At 40.9% G+C, this 20,384-nt stretch overlaps 1 protein-coding gene across 2 annotated transcripts in view; it reads right to left on the bottom strand.

Moving 5' to 3' along the window:
• The window catches only part of LOC118735204 (protein ANTAGONIST OF LIKE HETEROCHROMATIN PROTEIN 1-like), a 39,232-nt gene extending 26,045 nt beyond the window's left edge, over positions 1 to 13,187 (bottom strand). For both annotated transcript variants that reach the window (XM_036464852.1, XM_036464851.1), the window contains exon 1: positions 12,980 to 13,187. The gene's annotated coding sequence lies outside the window, so the exon portion shown is untranslated. The remainder of the gene's footprint in view (positions 1 to 12,979) is intronic.
• Positions 13,188 to 20,384: the final 7,197 nt, after the last annotated feature.

Raw genomic sequence — 20,384 nt, 5'->3', positions numbered from 1 at the left:
CTTATACCATGTTCTGACCGACATCAGAAACATGTTTTCGTTGCTAAAACTGGTTTTCGACCTAAAACTTGTGTTTTCGTTCATGTAAAATCTGTCAAACGAAAACCAGTTTTCGCTGAAAACTACACAGATACACAGCAACCACGTCATTACCAGATTCACTTAAATGTTTCCTTTTTGCTGTAAAACTAAAGGTGTATGAAAACTAAAATATAATTGTTATTTTCGTCATATATTTACTACATAATTATGAAACCCCATCATTTCTGTGTCCTTTACAACTATACACGTGAAAATGAAAATCAAAATGACTTCTTCCAAATAACCGATGCCAGATCCGAGATTTAATTTATTAGGCACCATTTTAGTGGCCTTTTTGCGAAAAGTTACCTTGACATACTTATTTACTAAATAAAACAAAATTTGGTTAAATAAATCATTTATTTTAAAGAAATTTTGATTTATTATTTTTGTAAATTTCTGGAAACCGATTGAAACCTGTGATTGAAATGGTTTCGGTATCGTTCCTTTTCAGGTTAAGATAACGGTTACGGTTTCGGTTTCGGTTTTGAAAAACGAAACGGTTTTAAACGGTTACGGTTTCGGTTTGGGTTTCGGTTTCATTCCTTGCTAAAAATTGCTTTGCCAAAATTTTAGTACTTTATCCGGCCGCCAGGAACGCTGTGCAGCAACGGCAGCGGTCAAATTTTGTTTTGATTTTAACAGTGATAAATAGTGAAAATAAAAGTAGAACATTTCAATAATTTTGGCCTATTTATTATAAATTCATATAACTTATAAGTAAAAAACTTAATAAAGTACAATCGAAGAATTAAAAATAAAAAATGTTAACAAGCCACAATAACATTGACAAATACAATCGAAGAGTTTTGGATTGCAAATTAAATAAAGTGTTTGTAAAGTGATAAGAAGTCGGTTAATTAAGCATTTTGTTGCAGCCATAAATACAAAAAAACTGATGTAATGCTATTCATGAAAACCAGCAATAAATATAAAACATAATTCACTATGCAAGCCGATTCTTAAGTTGCTAGCCATTATTTACTAAACCACACACCCAATCGTTTCTTAGAAGGACTATGGTCATATTTTATGAACAATGGTGTGGTTACTGCAAACACACGGAGCCAATTTTCGGGCAAGTTGCTCTCGAACTACATGGCCTGAATATACGAGCACGAAAACTTCTTTGTACATGATTTTCGTATTTACCGCTCGGAATGAAAATTCGTTCATATCTAACAATAATGTTTTTTAAAGCAGTGCAAAGGATCTTTTTAATGGTGATCGTATCAAAAATAGTTGGTTGACTTTTTTCTGTTTCCATCCTTCACCGGGTTTAATGGCTCCTCCACACGCGTTTAGTTTCTGGGCAAGATGGTTCCACTGCTCCAGCAAACGTTTACAACCGGACTTCATTCACGAATTTAAAAAAAGAGAACTTAAACGATTTCATTTACGAGAAAATCTTTTCCATACCTGTCATGAGATAATTCCCTGTGTTCTTCCAAATATTGAACAAGCATATATTTTTGCTCATTTGTCACCCTTCTACTGTTGCAGTTTTCCATTTTTAATATGAATTTCAACAATTTTTATTTAATCGAGTAGTTTAAACAAACAACAATCTAAATATTACCTATTTTTTGTTGATTTACTTTTTTAGCACCGAATATTTGTCGTCGTCAAATTTGCAGGCTTTTAAGCGAAAAATAAGTATTTTTAGCGATGGAAAAAACGCTGGAATCGCGATTTTAGCTGTTTGAGCTGTCAAAAACAGTTCACTCACTTTATCCGGGTTCATTTTGTTCATCGCTAAAATTTGTCAAAAAATTACCAAAAAATTGCGATTTTTAGAGTTGCATTTTCATGATAGAATCGCGAAAATTGCTAAAATTCATTTAGCACTTTTTGGCGTTGGAGTTTTAGCGATAGCGAATGTTGGAATCCGGGTGCTGTTGACTACTCTGTTAAATCTGCAATAATCAAACTTTCGTCAAATAAACAGTTCGACAAGCAACCGTAACTAAAATCAAGAACGGTTTACTTACTTCTTTTGCAAGTATCCGAAGAAGAGGACGTCATCCTGACACCAAGCTCAGCTTTTGTATTTCAAGGTAATCTGCAATTCAAATATATGTACATATATATATATATATATACACAAGTTACTTAAGTGAATAAACACTATTATTTTTAGTTATACTAATACCAAGATTTTAATTTCTTTTCATTAAATTAATCTTCGGTGCGAACGTGCATCCAAATCTTGCTCAAGCGTTGCGCCGATGATTATGGTCCTTTGTCGCCGAGACTGAAAAAGTTTTCTTACCAGCACCAACAAGTTGTATGCCAATCAGGACAGGCTTATCCGCGAGAATACCACTCCACACAGCTCATTCGAAATACAGTGACGTTAACCACAGGAGCAGTTTAAGGATTCAAAACCTGCAGCAATTACAAACCTACAGCAGCTTTTAGCAAATTCGACACCTGTATTAAAACGACAAAATAAGGTACGTGGTTAAAAATTTCACTGCACTATATTTTTTTGTGTGTAAAATTCGCGCCACAAAACTATAAATTGTGAAAAACTAATAACCAAAGTGATTTTGTGAAGTAAGAGACTTAAGTGCATTACAATATTTCATTTGCTTGTTAGCACACAAAAACATACATATGTACAAAAGTGCGCGCTACGGCCATTTCAAAAAGTTGCAGTGTATTTTAAATAAGCGTGAAACAACTTGCGACAATTTAAATTTCAGTGATTAATAGCAATATAATTAATTCACATAAAGAAAATTCTGCATAGTCATTTACATTCGTTCGTTGCTTGCATTTTGTGTTAATTCACCAACAACACTGCATCTTTTGGTTCGGTTCTCATAACCTCACTTTTTCACGGCACTTGCGCTAGCTTAGAAGCTATATTGCACTTCAGCAAATTAAATTCACAAAATCACTTTCACGTTTTGAGTTGTTCATATATGCACATAGAGTTGTCCATAAATATTAAAAAAAAATAAAGGCGCTCCATATAATTGCGGAAAATAAAATATCTTTCGGGCGTTCAATTTTTGACAAAATTACATACATACATATAGACATTGTGTTTGGCGAGCAATAATTAAATACATATCCATACATACATACATTTTTATATATTTTGAACCGGTGTTAATAAACATACTTACATACATATATAAAGTAAATTGGTTGCATACTTTAATTTATAAACCTGAGATTGACTTGGTGGAAAATTCTATTGGTACCATTGCTATAACCAATTGGGGTTCTTAGTAGTGTTTTTCTGTTCTTTTTGTTCATTTGCGTTGGGAAATTCCGCTTTTGTTGTGTTGCTTATCCTAATCGAAGACTTTAAAGTTTTAGTAAGGTCGTATTTACAGATTAAAATTCAATATGGAGACATTCAATCGCTTAACCGACTCCGTCATAGAGTTTGATATAGATTTTATGAGTACGCCCAGCAATGAGCATTCGATATACTCGCTGAGAATTCAGCAAGCTGACCTGAAAACCCTGTGGGATAAAGCCAAAGCTCTATTTGACGAGCTTCTAATAACCGAGTCACTTTCTGCAAAGGATCTGAGTGCAATAAGAAAAAAAAAAAAAACGAGCTACTCAGTTTTCTTTCGCTGCATGTCGAAAATAAGCGATCTGTGTGATAGGTTAGAAAAAATAGAAAAAGAAAACGAGGACATGTCAACTCGTTCAAACAACATACATCTCCCACCCTGCGATACAGACGTATTCAAAGGTGATTACCTGACATGGCCAACTTTTCGGGACATGTTCACGGCCATTTATATTTTGAATAAACGGCTTACACCAGTAGAGAAGCTATATCACCTTAGACAGAAAACGCAGGGTGAGGCCAGGGAGATTGTTAGCAAGTGTCCCTTAACCAATGAAGGCTTTAACACAGCCTGGAAGCATCTCTGTGATAGGTACGAAAACAAGAGAATCTTGGTCAATACGCAATTGAAGATTCTCTTCAATTTGAAGGCGGTCGAAACTGAATGTGGAACATCGATAAAAAGGTTGCGAAGGGATATCAACAATTGCATATCTGCCTTAGAAAGCCATCAGATCGATATTTCAAATTGGGACCCAATAGTAACGTACTTATGTTCTACAAAACTGTCTGAGGTGACACTTTCGCTGTGGGAACAATCGGTAGAGAATAAAACTGACATTTCCAAGTGGACAGATATGGATCGATTCCTTTTTAATAGGTTCCAAACGCTAGAATCAGTCTCAGGTTTAAGAGGAATCACGGCTTCAAAACCACCAAAGGTTCCGAACTATAAGCATTCCTCTGAACCTTCGCATAAGAGACTTGGCGCATTTCAAACAAGTGTCGCTAAATATATGTGCAAAATGTGCCAGAGTAACGAACATAAGATGCATCTGTGTCCAAGGTTTCGCAAATTATCGGTAGACGACAGGGTTGCTTTCGTAAAAAACAATAATTGTTGTTTGAACTGTCTCGCCTTTGGACACTTGGTATCGAAATGCACTAGTTCGTTCAATTGCGCCACCTGCCATTCTCGACATCACTCTCTCCTACACGTTCAAACAGCACCTCCAAAGGCAACAACTAGGAATGACATTTCTGAACCTTTGGATACGTCAGCGTCCACATCCAGACAGGCTCAAATGCGACGCGAGTCTACAAAAGGCAAAGGCAAAACTGTTAATAAGGTAAAAACACATCACGCTAACACAAGCAAAGGTGTATTATTGGGTACAGCTCGTGTAGACATTAATTTTAATGGCACGAATTTCTCAGCGAGAGCACTAATTGATTCGGGCTCTGAGTGTTCTTTCATTACGGAAAGGCTCAGACGCAGAATCAACCCGCCGACCAAAAAAAATGCATGCCCAAGTTTCGGGCATCAACAATACGGTTTCTGCGCAGGTGAAAGAATCATGCTCAGTTCAACTTAGGTCACCCATTGATCCACTGATTTCGATAGAAGCGATGATGTTAGTTTTACCCAGATTTACTGGAAATTTGCCAACGTGCCACATCAGCGCACTCACGCAGCAAGCTTTTCCAGACCTTGTCTTGGCGGATAAAAGGTTCTTCCTAAACGAGCAATTCGATCTTGTTTTAGGTGGAGACATCTATCCCCAAATAATTTTAGGCGGTATTCGAAAGAATGTTCTAAGTACGCTATTAGCTCAAGAGACAGTATTCGGTTGGATAATAACGGGTCGGGCAGTCTCAGACAATCCAACTACTAATCGCGTATCGTTCTTTAATGAAGTGGCACTGGATAAACAACTCAGCACTTTCTGGGAGTTAGAAGACATCCCGAGAGACAGGATACTGACAGCGGAGGAAAAGCAATGCGAGGAGCTCTACAAACGAACGACAATGCGGAATCAAGATGGAAGATACATCGTGTCTCTTCCATTTAAAGACGATTTCCCATCTAAAGTCACATTAGGGCCTTCGCTGAAAAATAGCCTTTTCCCAGTTTTACAAAAACGAAAAACGATTGGAGAAAAATCTTGAGTTGCAAAAGGAGTATAATAGAGTAATCATGGAATATGAATCCCCGGGCCACATGTCGAAAGTAAATTCAATTCAGTCAGCAGATTCCGTAGACAACTATTATCTACCTCATCATTCTGTGATAAAAGCAGAAAGCACATCAACAAAAGTACGTGTAGTTTTCAATGCGTCTTCTCCAACAGCGAATGGTGTCAGTCTAAACGATGTTCTTTTGCCAGGACCCGTGCTTCAGTCTGACCTGACAATATTAATTCTTCGCTGGAGACTTTTCAAATACGTCTTCAATAGCGATATTGAGAAGATGTATGGACAAATTCTGTTAGATTCCAATCAGGCCAAATATCAACGGATAGTTTTCCGACCTTGCCCGAACGATCCCATCAGCCTTTATGAACTAAAGACTGTGACTTTCGGCGTGAACTGTGCTCCTTATATTGCAATAAGGACATTGCTGCAATTAGCTGCTGATTCTGAAAGCTCTTATCCGATAGCCTCGAATATTTTGCGCAAATACATGTATGTCGATGATGTTCTCGCTGGCGGACACACCATCGACTCTGCGATACGAGCTAGAGACGAAGTCATTACGGTTTTACAATCAGCCAGTTTCCCTCTTCGAAAATGGACTTCGAACTGCAGCCAAATACTACAAGGCATTCAAAAATCACATCTGTTGAGTGAAGATTTTCTGGAGTTCGAGGACACTAGCAGCGGGAAAGCGCTTGGTATAAGATGGAATGCTCTCTCTGATCAATTCTATTTTAAAGCCAAGTCTATCGAAAACCTCGAGAATCTTACAAAGAGATCGATACTCTCAGATATCGCCAAACTTTTTGATCCACTTGGATGGCTAGCACCGATAATTGTTGTTGCGAAGATACTAATGCAAAACATCTGGTTAGAGGGTACCGACTGGGATGAGAATGTATCTCGAACAACATTAGACAGATGGCAGACTTTCACCAAAAACTACAACGAAATCAACAACATACATATTCCTCGATGGGTAGAATTCTCGCCAACGGAGAAAGTCGAAATTCATGGATTTTGTGACGCATCCGAAAACGCATACGCGGCTGCTACTTGCGCGTGGAACGAGACAAACGCACTTTTGTTAATTTGCTGTTGCCAAAAACTAGAGTTGCACCAGTAAAAACAATTTCCTTACCTCGATTAGAACTTTGCGGGGCGGTATTACTGGCAGAAATCATCGAATCGGTCATCAATAATCTCGACTTAGGCCACTTGCAGATACACCTTTGGACTGATTCCACTATTGTTTTGGCCTGGATCCGCAAACCCCCATGTTCGTGGTCTACATTTGTAGCCCATCGTATTACCAAGATAATCGACAAAGTGGGAAACTTGAATTGGCACAAATCCCGCAGACTTGGCGAGCCGAGGCATACTAGCGCAAGAATTGGTCAACAATTCGTTGTGGTGGCAGGGACCTTCTTGGCTGCAAGAAGATAAAGAAAAATGGCCAACACAAGACACAGACTTTACCACAAACATTGAAGAGAAACGGGTGAACGTTCATACAACAACAACGAATGACAACACAAATGATATTCTTGACCGATTTTCTAGCTTACCAAGAGCTTTGAGAGTAATATCTTACGTCTTAAGAGTCTCTCAAAGAACTCATCCGAAAACAAAAGCTTCAATTCAGCCGGAATCTTACTTAATTTCAGCCGATGAAATTAAGGCAACGACAACCCACTTAATAACAATCTCTCAGAAGCAACACTACGGACTGGAAATCGCGAAATTACAATCTGGAGGACCGATCGATGCGAAAAGCGAAATATTGCCCTTAAATCCTTTCATCGACAAGAACGGTGTATTGAGAACAGGTGGTCGTCTTGGCGCATCTCTCGATCTGGCATACAACGAACGTTGCCTAATCATCCTTCCGTATAATTGCAGGTTATCACGTCTGACTGTCCAATTCGTCCATGATGTCTTACTCCACGGTGAAAACCAACTAATGCTGCGTCTCATCCGAACGCAGTATTGGATTCCGAAGGTCAAAACTATGATAAGGTCCATCATCTACAACTGCAAGATCTGCACGATCTTTAAGAAACGCTCGCAAAATCAGCTGATGGGTATTCTTCCACAGGAACGATCAACCTATTCACGGCCATTTACCAACACAGGAGTGGATTTCACTGGGCCTTTTGATATAAAAAGTTACCGCGGGCGCGGTTGCGGTATTTCAAAAGGTTATGTTTGCCTGTTTGTTTGCTTTTCTATCCATTTAGAGGCCACAAGCGACTTAAGTACAGCTTCCTTTCTAGCAGCTTTTAACAGATTCGTTGCCAGACGAGGGTGCCCAAAAAACGTCTATTCAGACAACGGGACAAACTTTGTTGGAGCGTCACGAGCACTTAAAACAGAACTCAAAGCCTTCATAGCTGATGCTCGCACAAACGCTCTATCAAAGTTTACCCATCAAGCACTGTCTTGGCATTTTATACCGCCTGCGGCGCCGCACATGGGGGGTCTGTGGGAGTCAGGAGTAAAAAGTTTTAAAACTCACTTTAAAAAGATAGCCTCAGGATGCAAATATACTTTCGAGGAACTCAGTACGCTCTTATGTAGAATTGAAGCCTCAACTCACGACCTCTGAGCCCAGCTTCAAATGAGCGAACTGACCTAGAGCCCCTCACTCCAGGTCACTTCTTAATCGGTGTACACATATTAGCCCCACCAGAAATCGATGTAAACGAGAACCCTGCATCGATAGTTAACCGGTGGCAGAAGCTAAAGGCATTGCATCAGCACTTCTGCAGAAGATGGAAGGCAGAATATCTGACGGAAATGCAAAAGCGAACTAAATGGAAGCTCTCTCAAAAGAACATGGAACTTGGAGACCTTGTCGTCATAAAGGAGGACAACCTGCCACCTAACGAGTGGAGACTGGGTAGAGTGGTGAAGTTACACCCAGGTTCCGACAACCGAGTGCGGGTAGTTGATCTTATGACCGAAAAGGGACAGGTAAGAAGACCACTGGTCAAACTAGTTCTACTACCAGGCAACACTACAGAAACCAATGAGCCGACATCTTCTAAAGAAACAAGATCTAATTGATGATTTTGCAATCCTGATCCGTAATCATTTCATGCACCCTAACATGTCTATACTCTCACGTCAATAAATTATAATAATAATATTGTTTAGGTATATCAGTTATGTATATGCGCATGCATCACATCACAAGTAAATGACTCACCAATTTAGAAATTCGAAGCTCCAGAAACAAGCGCTCATGTCCTGATGTTCCGGATCTAAACTGACCCTTATGGTACTGCTATGTGGGCATGTTCAACCAGGTTTTTGTCGCACCATTCGTTGGGATGGATTAGTGTCCAATACAATAGCCAGTAAACTAAATTTATTTGATTCATCTTCATCCGTTTTATCCATCTTTGAGAGATATATGTTATTTTATTTTTTTTTTTAATTAACAAACAACTAGGTTTAAAACGATACCACCGAGTACATCAGATTTTGTAACATTTTTGTGGAAACGCCTCTTTTAATTTTGCGAATTTTCACACGAGGTAGATTTATGTATATGCACGTATTTATACACTGTTCTGCTAAAGTTAATTGGGGGGACTTGGAATTGTTGGAAGGCATTAGTTGACAGACCGTTTTACACCGGGGCAACTGTGGCATTCAACTAAAAGTTGCCACAAAAATTAAAACAAGGTCGTCAACTTTCTGCGATACAAAACGGAGACTGGGTAGACACTAGGGATGCATGTCAAAAAAATACATCGATGTTTTCTTCGATTTGATGCATCGAAATATAGCATCGATACATATCGATGTATCGTATAAAAACATCGATATTTTCGATGCATCGAATGAAAATATCGGCATTTTCTTTCAATTAAAAATATACAACAAGAAAATGAAACAATCGTAACTTCGATTAGTGTTTAAGTAATAACTCGCAGTGAAATGTATTAATTGATTTAAACTGTTACAAATCCCAGTTTTTTCTGTTCTTTTGAGAAGGCTTCGAAATTTTCGGCCGGTATGGAAGTGGCGACAATTGTTAAATATTTGTAAGCATAATACAATAATATAAAGTGTGCCAGCTAGCAATGACATTATATTTCAGTCACTTATTTGGCAATTTATTATCATAATTTTTTCCTTCATTTCACTTTCACCCTTTTGACAGAGATATTATGAAGTTTTTTGATTTGAGTAAAAAATAAAAAAAATAAACATGTCATTAAATTCTTTTCGCTTTGCAAAAGTACACACAACGTCGCATTACTGATGTTTTCAGCCCATAAGGATGAGAACATGAGCCGAAATCAGGCAGAGGTATGCAACAAAACCAAGTGTTAATGCAAGAAACTCAAATTTTGCTTTGAAATAAGCGTACATCAAACTGGCTTCCACACTTTATATTATTTCTCTATGTTGATGAGCTATGTGAAACCATTTTGGAATATGCTGTTTAAAAACTGTCCAAATTTCCAAATGGTTTTAGAGAGTCAATATCATATCAATTAATATCATATTGTAGATGGTATTTGGCACCAAATGTTTCTAATAATAAAGTAGCAATTTATTAATGCAATAACATTTTGGATATTATTAATAGAATGTATATTCTAATAGTGAATAAATAGTGAGTTACTGGAGCGAAGAGTTTGAAAGCATACAAAATAATTTTAGTATGTAAAGTGCAAGGCGAATCTGTACAAGGTGGTTTATCGGACCCGATGATTTCACGACGACTTTGTACCTTTTGTTTAAATGATGTGTTTGCTGAAATTTTGTTTTGTACTGTTGTCAATGTGCGTATAATTTGTTATTGTAATTTTTGTTTTTGAGCTGTTAACACCACCTTGTATAAATTCGTCTTGGTACAGTGTACATTGCACACAAATGTCGATGCATGGAAAAATATACATCGATATATCGATGTATATCGGAAGGTCCAAAACATCGCTTTTATTCGATACATCGAATAGCAAACATCGATGTTTCCGATGTATCGATGTTTTTTTTGCATCCCTAGTAGACACTTATTGCATACAATTTGCTTAACATTAGCCGTTTAACCGCACCTATACACTTTAATGGACATTACACCCAACATATTTAGTTATGCGTCGTTTTTTTCTGGAAACCTATTGCATGACCACATAGCAGAATTGGTAATTCTCTAGTGTAGGGTAACAACCCCTAAAAAAGGTCCGGAAAAGTCGGGAGGGGTACCAAATGACGCGTTTCGGCCCCCTATTAACAATCTGGAGGTGGAGGGTTAATATTATTAACCATTTAAAACTTATAAACAAAAAACTTTTGTTAAATTTCGTTGTTTTCTATGAGCAATTACCACGTCAAAAACGCACTAAATAACCAGTTTACACTTTTAAAACACTATTAAAACGTCTCCGGTTATTATTTTATGCAAGCCAAATCATTTATTCACTTTTACTTTATATATTTCGGTACTAAAACAGAGTAAACAAACTTTCCGCCTGCCAAAATTATTGTAACCTCAAATCGCTGGTATTGCCACTTTATTTCACATTTCATTTGCGCTATTATACTCAGTTTACACTATACACTTCTTCTTTTTTTACTTTCACCTAAATAAGATATTCTAACCAAAATATAATAGCAAATTTCGCTATACCATGGCAGCGCTACTTTTATCGTTTACATTTTGGTTAGAATATCTTATTTAGGTGAAAGTAAAAAAAGAAGTGTATAGTATAAACTGAGTATAATAGCGCAAATGAAATGTGAAATAAAGTGGCAATACCAGCGATTTGAGGTTACAATAATTTTGGCAGGCGCAAAGTTTGTTTACTGTTTTATTAACGAAATATATAAAATAAAAGTGAATAAATAATTTGGTTTGCATAAAATAATAACCGGAGGCGTTTTAATAGTGTTTTAAAAGTGTAAACTGGTTATTTAGTGCATTTTTGACGTGGCAATTGCTCATAGAAAACAACGAAATTTAACAAAAGTTTTTTGTTTATAACTTTTAAATGGTTAATAATATTAACCCTCCCCCTCCAGATTGTTAATAGGGGGACCGAAACGCGTCCTTTGGTACCCCTCCCGACTTTTGCGGACCTTTTTTAGGGGTTGTTACCCTACACTAGAGAATTACCGCAGAATTATATAGTTAGTATGTTCCTTTGAACTTCGGACTAAAACCTGTGGAACTGTCAAACTACAATTTTACGCTCTCAAATGAGAGTAAAAGGAGAACAGATGCAGAAGTGCATAGGAACGCAAAAAGCACTATTTCCTGTAAAAACGTTAGACGGTTTGTTTACATGTCATTGGTACTACACCGATTTGGCTGAAATATCACTAAATAATTATTAAAATTTATACATATTCAAATATTTCGTTGTTTACTTCCATTTTTTAACAAATATAAGCTTCTTTGCTTTCACTGCTTTCTGTTTTTGTTTGCACATGTAAATCAGCTGATCGTTTGACACTTTTCATGAACTTACAGGAAAAAAATCTCCGGACTAAATCCTGTAACTTCTGACTAGGAACAGTTGCTCATTTACTCTCTCAAATGTGTTCCCACTTACAGGTTTTGTGTCAATAGGAACGACTTCCTGTAAGTTCTGACTAAATCCTGTAAACCGGACTGCTATTGGAACAGACTAATTATTACTTCTTTTGGATTTGTGGAACACACTACACACACTGAGGTTTCCAATCATGGACCATTTCCTATTTCAAACATGATACAAATATTTATTTTTTGTATCATGTCCATCACTTCACATTTTTATGTGTTTTAAACATTGCACTTATCACTTTTCCATATCACTTTTTCGTCATAAGTAATGCACATCTTTTGTTTATTTGTGTTTAGCTGTTTGCACTTTTGATAACCATAGAATCGATTTCTATAGGGTAGTGGTGCAATTTGTGGTAATCACGTTCTGCTTTATTTAGGGTATGCAGTGCAGTTTATGGTTTTCGAGTAAATTTCTTTAATAGGGTTGAATCAATTTATTCTTTTTACTACTTTTTTGCGCGTTGTTGCAAATAACGCTGACGACACAGAATCAGTTTTGCCGCAAGCAATTTCATTGTCAAAATGTCGTCTTCAAGAAAACAATGTAACTAACTAGTTTCTGAAGACCATTTTCCATTTTTAGTTCCATTGTAGATTAACATTTTAGCTTGCGGTAGCTTATTATTTTTTATCTTCACAAAATTGAAAGCAAAATTGAAACTCAATTGAAAGGAAAGAATTGAAAGCGAGTTGCCCGTTCAAGTAATAAAGAAGAGTGTGTTAGTGAAAAACCGCGAGTGTATTGAAGATTGAAAGGGAATGATAAGCGCAGATTTATGCGGAAAAATGAAAAACTATAAATGAATGCTCACCAGTCGATAGAGAAATCCATATCTTGCATCCATATGTATATTTGGGGACCGACTGATGGATCCAAAGACGCCTGCATGGAAAGGACTCCTAATCCCAAATTTTTCGGTCCAATGCCCAATATAAGCGAATCGATTAACCACCACCTTATAATTTGAAGAGGTATTTTTATAATCACCGCAACTTACACTACCGATACTGCTTAGGTTCCTCGTGGTTTGTGAATGGCAATGGCCATTCACGGAAATAGGAAACGTAGCCCACAAAAAAATCCACATGCGTCCCACAAGTAGCACGGTTACCTGCCCGCCAGCTTTATGCCGTAGCACACTAGCAATTTTTATCGATCAAGTTTGCGCAAACTTTCGCTAAAACTGGTTCAGAAAATTGCATGTAATCCGAAAATTATACTTAAATAAATCAAATAAACTCCTCACATTACATTATCGCTGGCCTGTAAGTTAATATTACTAGTCTAATTCTTTTTTGAGCACAAAAGAATATATTTCCAAAAATACCATAAATTGCATGCTGTAATAGGTGAATCTTCTGGCAATATTAACCCTTAGGTAAGCAACCAACAATTCGGCCAGGCAACCCTGTCGACACGAGCTGCACACCCTGTCGAGGCGAGCTGCACACGATCAGTTCACTCGTCAATCATTAAGGGGTCATAACACTATCGAATGTTTACGTCAGCAAGATCAAAACAATGCAAGAATGATAAAATATTAGAAGTTTTGAGATTGAAAACGTACTTAATACCCATTTATATTGCTCGTCAACACAAAATGTTCTTGTCTTGCGCCATATTCCTAACCTGATCGGAATATTCCTAACCTGATCGGATACTCCCTAACGTGCAGGTTCTGCGGCAATAAGCACCCAATCAGGCTTTGTCCTGTATTTCGGCCTAAGGCACCCGAAGACCGTTTACGCGATGTCTTATTGCATCGGTATTGCTCCAACTGCTTAGCCGGGACCCATCGAACCGCCCACTGTACAAATGAGGGTAGATGTCGACGCTGCCAGGAGTCTCACCACACACTACTACATATCGACGACGCAGCCGAAAAGCGCACGACTCGTCGCCCGATGCTTTCCGCCCAGATACTTCGGCCGGAATGGAAACGTATGCTTTCCATCCGGATAACGCAAGCGGATCGGAACCTCTTCGTTTCCGACCGCTACTACAACACGAGCTCCAACGACAGGGTTGGGAAATTGCAGAATACCGACCTCCTCTCACTTGGCAGCGAACACAACCACCACGTCGGCGAAACCGTCCGCGCCAACATGGGAGAGTGGAATCGAGTGCATTCCACCGCCCAATGAGAAGCGGTTTCCGAAGTGGGCTAGCAACGAATCCACAAAGAGCAACATACGCGCTTCAATGCTTGACGCCAGTGGCACCAACCGCGGTAGTGAAGATCGAGGCAGGAGGGCGCCTCCACTTGATCCGCGCACTTATCGACCCGTGCGCTATGACCTCTTTGATTGCGTTGGACCTCGCGCAGGAACTCCGCTTGGGTGTAACGGAAGTCACCAACCAACTAGGCTACTTCCTTAAACTGCGAGGCAAACACGGACAATCGGCGATATTAACGACGCATGCGGTCGCCATTAAAAACTTTGAGAGACGAACGCCGGTATCTAATCTCGACGCTACAATCGCCGGATCCTACTCTAACCTAAAACTTGCCGATCCGGGCTTCCATATTGCTGCGCCAGTTCGCCTAGTACTCGGTGCCGACGTCTTCGCGAAAATTATACTAGGCATTCTTCCAGCGGGGACTATGGGCCCGCTCTTAGCACAGAATACCATCTTCGGATGGGTGCTCTCTGGCGCCTGTTAACCATAATTTGTTCTTACCAATTATTGATTTTTTTTCCTTGTAAATACTTACTCAATACATATTAACACACAATGAATTCCATGAATGAATAAAAAAGTGCGAGTGAAATTTTAAACCACGTTTATTTCTTGAACTTTTCTTGTTTTTGATCGACATATAGGTACCGTCGTCGGAGACCAGAACCAGAGGATGACGATTAGTTAGTTACATAAGTAGATAAACGGAGCATGGTGGTTGGACGGGCTGGAAAACATTGCGTGTCGCAAGGGGGGCCGGCATGTTTAGGCCAGCGGCCTAAATTTGCTACACATTTTTCGACCCACCCTAATGTATAACATAACTTAATTATTATGGTTGCTGTCGAGCTGTCAACTACTCTGTTAAATCTGCAATAATCAAACTTTCGTCAAATAAACAGTTCGACAAGCAACCGTAACTAAAATCAAGAACGGTTTACTTACTTCTTTTGCGAGTATCCGAAGAAGAGGACGTCATCCAGCCACCAAGCTCAGCTTTTGTATTTCAAGGTAAGCTGCAATTCAATAATGTGTACATATATATATATATATATATATACAAATTACTTAAGTGAATAAACACTATTATTTTTAGTTATACTAATACCAAGTTTTTTTTTTCTTTCATTAAATTAATCATCGGTGCGAACGTGCATCCAAATCTTGCTCAAGCGTTGCGCCGATGAATACTGCCCATAGTCATCTCGATCGATAAACTAACCGACATTTCAACTTTTATAAAGCTTTGCGGAATTTACTGAGACCACCGCGCACAGTGGTTCGGATAGCAGATCTAGCTGGACGAAAGTCAAATTTTTTTTGTTTTTAAAATACTTAATGGTACTTGGAATACATTCCTGACAATACATTCAAATATAAATTGCATTTATTAAAGCATTAACATATGAAAACAAACAAAAAAAGGTAAGTCAACGCCGCCTATTTGAGAACTCTATTTTAAAAGCTGAAATTTAACTTATAAGAGTGTGTTAAAACAGAAAAATACTTGGAGTTATAAAACCTTTGGTTATGAAAGAGTTAAAAAAATTAGTACCCAGTAACATAGAAATCTACCGATTTTTTTAAATTTTCGTCCGCCATATTGGATCCGCCATTTTGAATTTTTGGTAAATGACTAGATATGTAATCAGCGACCCAGAAAACCCCCAGATACCCAGTTTCATAGAAATTACCGATTTTTTTTAATTTTCGTCCGCCATATTGGATCCGCCATTTTGAATTTTTGATAAGTGACTTCAGATTCGTAATCAGCGACTCAAAAATCCCCTAGGTAAGAAGTGGTGTAAAGATCCATCAACGAGTATTTGTTTAAATAGTTTCGTCCAGCTAGATTTGCGATCCGAACCACTGTGCCGCGCTCCCCACACCAACCACGGCCACCTTGGTAAACGTAAGTTTCGCAGGGTTGTCACTGCTGCTGCAGCTCGCTTCGTACCGGCAGGTTGCATCACGGACTCACGTCCAAATTTCCCTGCTGAAGCGGAGATTCAGCAACTAATGAACGTACATAAGCGGAAGGTGTGGGAAGAGCATCTGCACGAGACAGGGTCGAAATTTTTTTCGGCGACCATGCTTCGTCGGACCCAGAGCGATGCGCGAGCTATTTTAGGCGGCAGTTCATACTGCATCCTCCGGCGGACAAAGCCAAGCATCGAGTGACCAGCTTTCACTTTGCTTTCACTAGCGGTGAAGTTCAGGTGGCCATCGGGAAGGCAAAAGCCTCCAAAGCCATGGGTCCCGACGGAATATGCATGTTGATGCTGAAAAATTTGGGTCGTGCGGGAGCAGCGTACCTAACGGAGGTCCTCAACTTGTCAATGGCCACTCTCATCATCCCAGACATCTGGAAGGTGGGGAGAGTGGTCCCACTGCTCAAACCGGGAAAACCAGCCAACAAAAGAGAATCTTATCGAACGATAACACTCCTTTCCCCGGTAGCGAAGACACTAGAGGCCTTGCTACTCCCGTATTTCACGAACCACCTGACCCCAGCGAAGCATCAGCATGGTTTCCGTAAAATGCACAGTACAACAATAGCACTCAACGCCATAAACACTCAGATAACATGTGGCCTTAACCGCAACCGTCCCTGTGAGAGAACTATTCTAGTAGTGCTGGACCTGCTAGAAGATATAGAGGCTTCCTCTCTCCCACAGAGGCTCAAACGGTGGTCGGCGAATAATCTAAGTGGTCGATCCTCGTCGGTAATGTTTAGAGACAAATCGAGCAAACTCAGAAAAATAAAACAGGGCTTCCACAGGGTGGTGTCCTTTCCCCACTACTCTTACGCCGACGATTGCTCCATCATGGCTTCTGGGAATAGAATTGATGACTTGTGTTCGAAAGTAAACGTGTATCTCTCCGGGCTTTCTCGCTTCTTCACTGCAAAGAGCCTAACCCTCTCCCCTAAAAAATCGTCTGCAACCTTGTTCATCACCTGGACGAAGGATGTCAGGCAACTCCTGGGAGTTCACGTCGATGATACACCAATTCCGACGGTGAATAACCCCAAAATACTCGGAGTAACCTTCGACAGTCTGCTCTCCTTCTCTGCGCACGCAACCGCCATTATCAACAAAGTTCAGAGCCGCAACAAGGTCCTCAAGTCGCTAGTCGGAAGTACTTGGGGCAAAGACAAAGAAACGTTGCTGGCAACATACAAGATAAGAAGCCGGCCGGTTTTAAATTACGCAGCACCAGTGTGGTCGCCGAAGACGCAGAGGATGAAGCTACAGACGACACAAAACACTGCCCTTAGGACAGCGACTGGATGCCTTCTGATGTCGACGCAACATCACCTGCACGACGAGGCGAAAATGCTCCCTGTTAAGGAGCATAACACAATGCTCTGCAAGCAGTTTCTGGTTGGGAGCCACAGACGTGGTCACCCAAATAGACAACTGCTTGCAGAAGAGCCCCCGCCCAGGCACGTCAGGAGGCATCTCTACGAACTGACGGACGAAGTCCAGAGGTTCATTAAGCAGCCTCTGGACCCGTCAGCATATCGACTGGCCCTGAATGGCATTCACAGGGAGTCAGTCTCCAGTTATGTAGACTCCAGAGCTGTGAATGCCGTTCTAGGCACACAGCCACCGGACATCGACGCGACGGAGCTTCGTCTGCCTCGGGAGACCAGAACTACAATAGCCCAACTTCGCTCTGGCTACTGCAGCAGGTTAAACTCATACCTGAGCAGATTAGACGCAAATGTGCCAAATGAGTATCCGGCATGCAGAGAGACACCCAACGACTCGAAACATCTCTTCATATGCCCGGAAAACCCCACAACACTAACGCCTTTGTCCCTGTGCACCGACCCCAATGAGGCTGCACGCTTCCTGGGGCTTTCGTTAGTGGAGCTTGACGACAACGACTGAGATATTAACCGATCTGTCCAAGTTTGGTCACAGTGAAGTGACAAAACACTATCAGGCCCATTCTGAACAGAAACTCCCTGAGAGTTTATTTCCCCCTTTCCTCCTATCATGAATAAAAATTCTGTAAGGTTTTAAATGGCGTAGTTGAGCTGCCAAGAAAGTGTCAAGCAGCTCTTTCGAAGCTCGAATTTCCTCCTCCCAAACCTCCCAAACTCTCTGGAAGTATTCCGAATTGGGCTGTACAAGACATGCTCTCGGTCTGACCGAGTTTTCGTCGTATAGGACAATGGCACCACGTAACCCACTCAGTCCACAGGGTTTTTGTTTGAACACCCAGGGCTCCTGAATAGTTTTTTAGGTGGGTTTTGTATGCAGTAGGGTTAGCCTTCTATTTATAAGAGAAGTAGCGGAGCAATTATGAATGAAATGGTCCCGAAAACCAGGAGCAAGCGATCCGGGGGTACCCACAGAGCCCTGGTTCATCTTCACAACCAGAGTAGCACCTTCTCTACCTTCCTAGGAGAGCACGTCTGCCGTTTTTAGATCGGGATCCGGAATCCAGCAGAGCGTAAACAGTGAAGCCTGTTCCCCCTGTGCGTGGTATTCTTTGCGCTACATCCTTTAGCCAATCCCAGTTAGCTTGGGAGAGACATGGTAACCTGCCAGAATACAACAATAAGACCATTTTGGATTCCCACGACAGCCGGTTCTACGTACCGGAATGACTCGGGTTTCACCCGACCAAGGGCTGTTGTTTCGGCGATCTAACCCCGTTTAGGTCGGCGAAGTATCTCAGAAGTTGTCCGTCCATAGGGCAACATTCACTACGCATTCTCCTACTCAGGGCTGGCATCGAGTCAAACCCTGGGCCAGAAATATACACCTGCTGTGTATGCCGAAGACGATTACACCACAACTCCACCTCAGTCAAGTGTAATGCCTGCGAGGGGTGGAGTCACCTCAGGGTCTGCTCGGGACTACGGACACACAGGCAGTGGATCACGTCTTACGTGGCCCCCCTGTTGCTCTAACAGAGCAGCCTCCACGGCAAACGATAGTCCGCCCGTGCAGCCCCACACACTCACACAGCAACCACACACAGTCGCCACTACACAACAACATAATAACACCACAGACCATACCACAGCCACCACAGACCACATAACTCACACAACCGCACCACCACCCACACGCCGCCGCCAACAACTCCTGGTTCCCCCTACAATCTGCACGGTATGTCAGACCAGAATATTCCGTAATGTGACATCAGTCAAGTGCAACACCTGCCTTGGCTGGTGCCACTTTAGGGCATGTTCAGGTCTGCGTACCACGCGAGATTGGACGGGGAATTTCGAGGGCCCGTGCTGTGCTGCTCGGTCGCAGACGTCAATTGCGACGCCCCCGACCACCACCACAGGGCGGCAACCACCTCAGCAGCACACACAGCCAACGGCGGCAAGAACATACACCTCACTCACACCCCACATCACGACACGTCTCCCGAACCACATGAAGCTCCTCCAATTTAACTGTAACGGGCTACAGAGCAAGATTGAGGAGATAACCGTCTTCATGTGTCGGCACGGTATATTAATAGCTGCGGTCCAAGAGACGAAGTTGCACAGCAATTCAACTCTGTTGAATTGCGCCGGGTACAACGTGCACCGTCGAGATCGCGAGCGAGATAATGGTGGTGGCTTAGCGTTCATCACGCACCACACCGTGCAGTATCGTCTTATCGAAGCAGACATCGACCGCAGGGATACCACCCTAGAATGTCAGGGCATAGCTATCCGGTCAGGCGATGTCGAGCTCGAAATATTTAATATATACATACCCCCTGTCACCTGCTGCCCGGCAGGATATCACCCTGATATAGGTGCGCTCCTCAGAGGTGAAAACCGTATGGTAGTAGGTGACTTTAATGCGCACCACGATCTTTGGCACTCAAGCCTGTCAAACGATCGTAGGGGAACAGACTTGGCTGAGCAGATAGACGATTCGACATTCTGCACAATGAACGACGACGCACCCACCAGGATTATGGGTAACTGCAGTAGCTCGCCAGACATCACAATAGTCAGCGCTGGTCTGATAAACAGCATAACGTGGCGACCTATGCTGACTCTAGCATCA

The sequence above is a fragment of the Rhagoletis pomonella genome, unplaced genomic scaffold (genome assembly GCF_013731165.1).
Source record: "Rhagoletis pomonella isolate Grant_MI unplaced genomic scaffold, Rhpom_1.0 Rhpom_scaffold_00003, whole genome shotgun sequence".
Lineage (NCBI taxonomy): Eukaryota > Metazoa > Arthropoda > Insecta > Diptera > Tephritidae > Rhagoletis > Rhagoletis pomonella.
The sequence above is the reverse complement of the archived record's forward strand: the minus strand, read 5'-3'. Positions and strand labels throughout refer to the sequence as shown.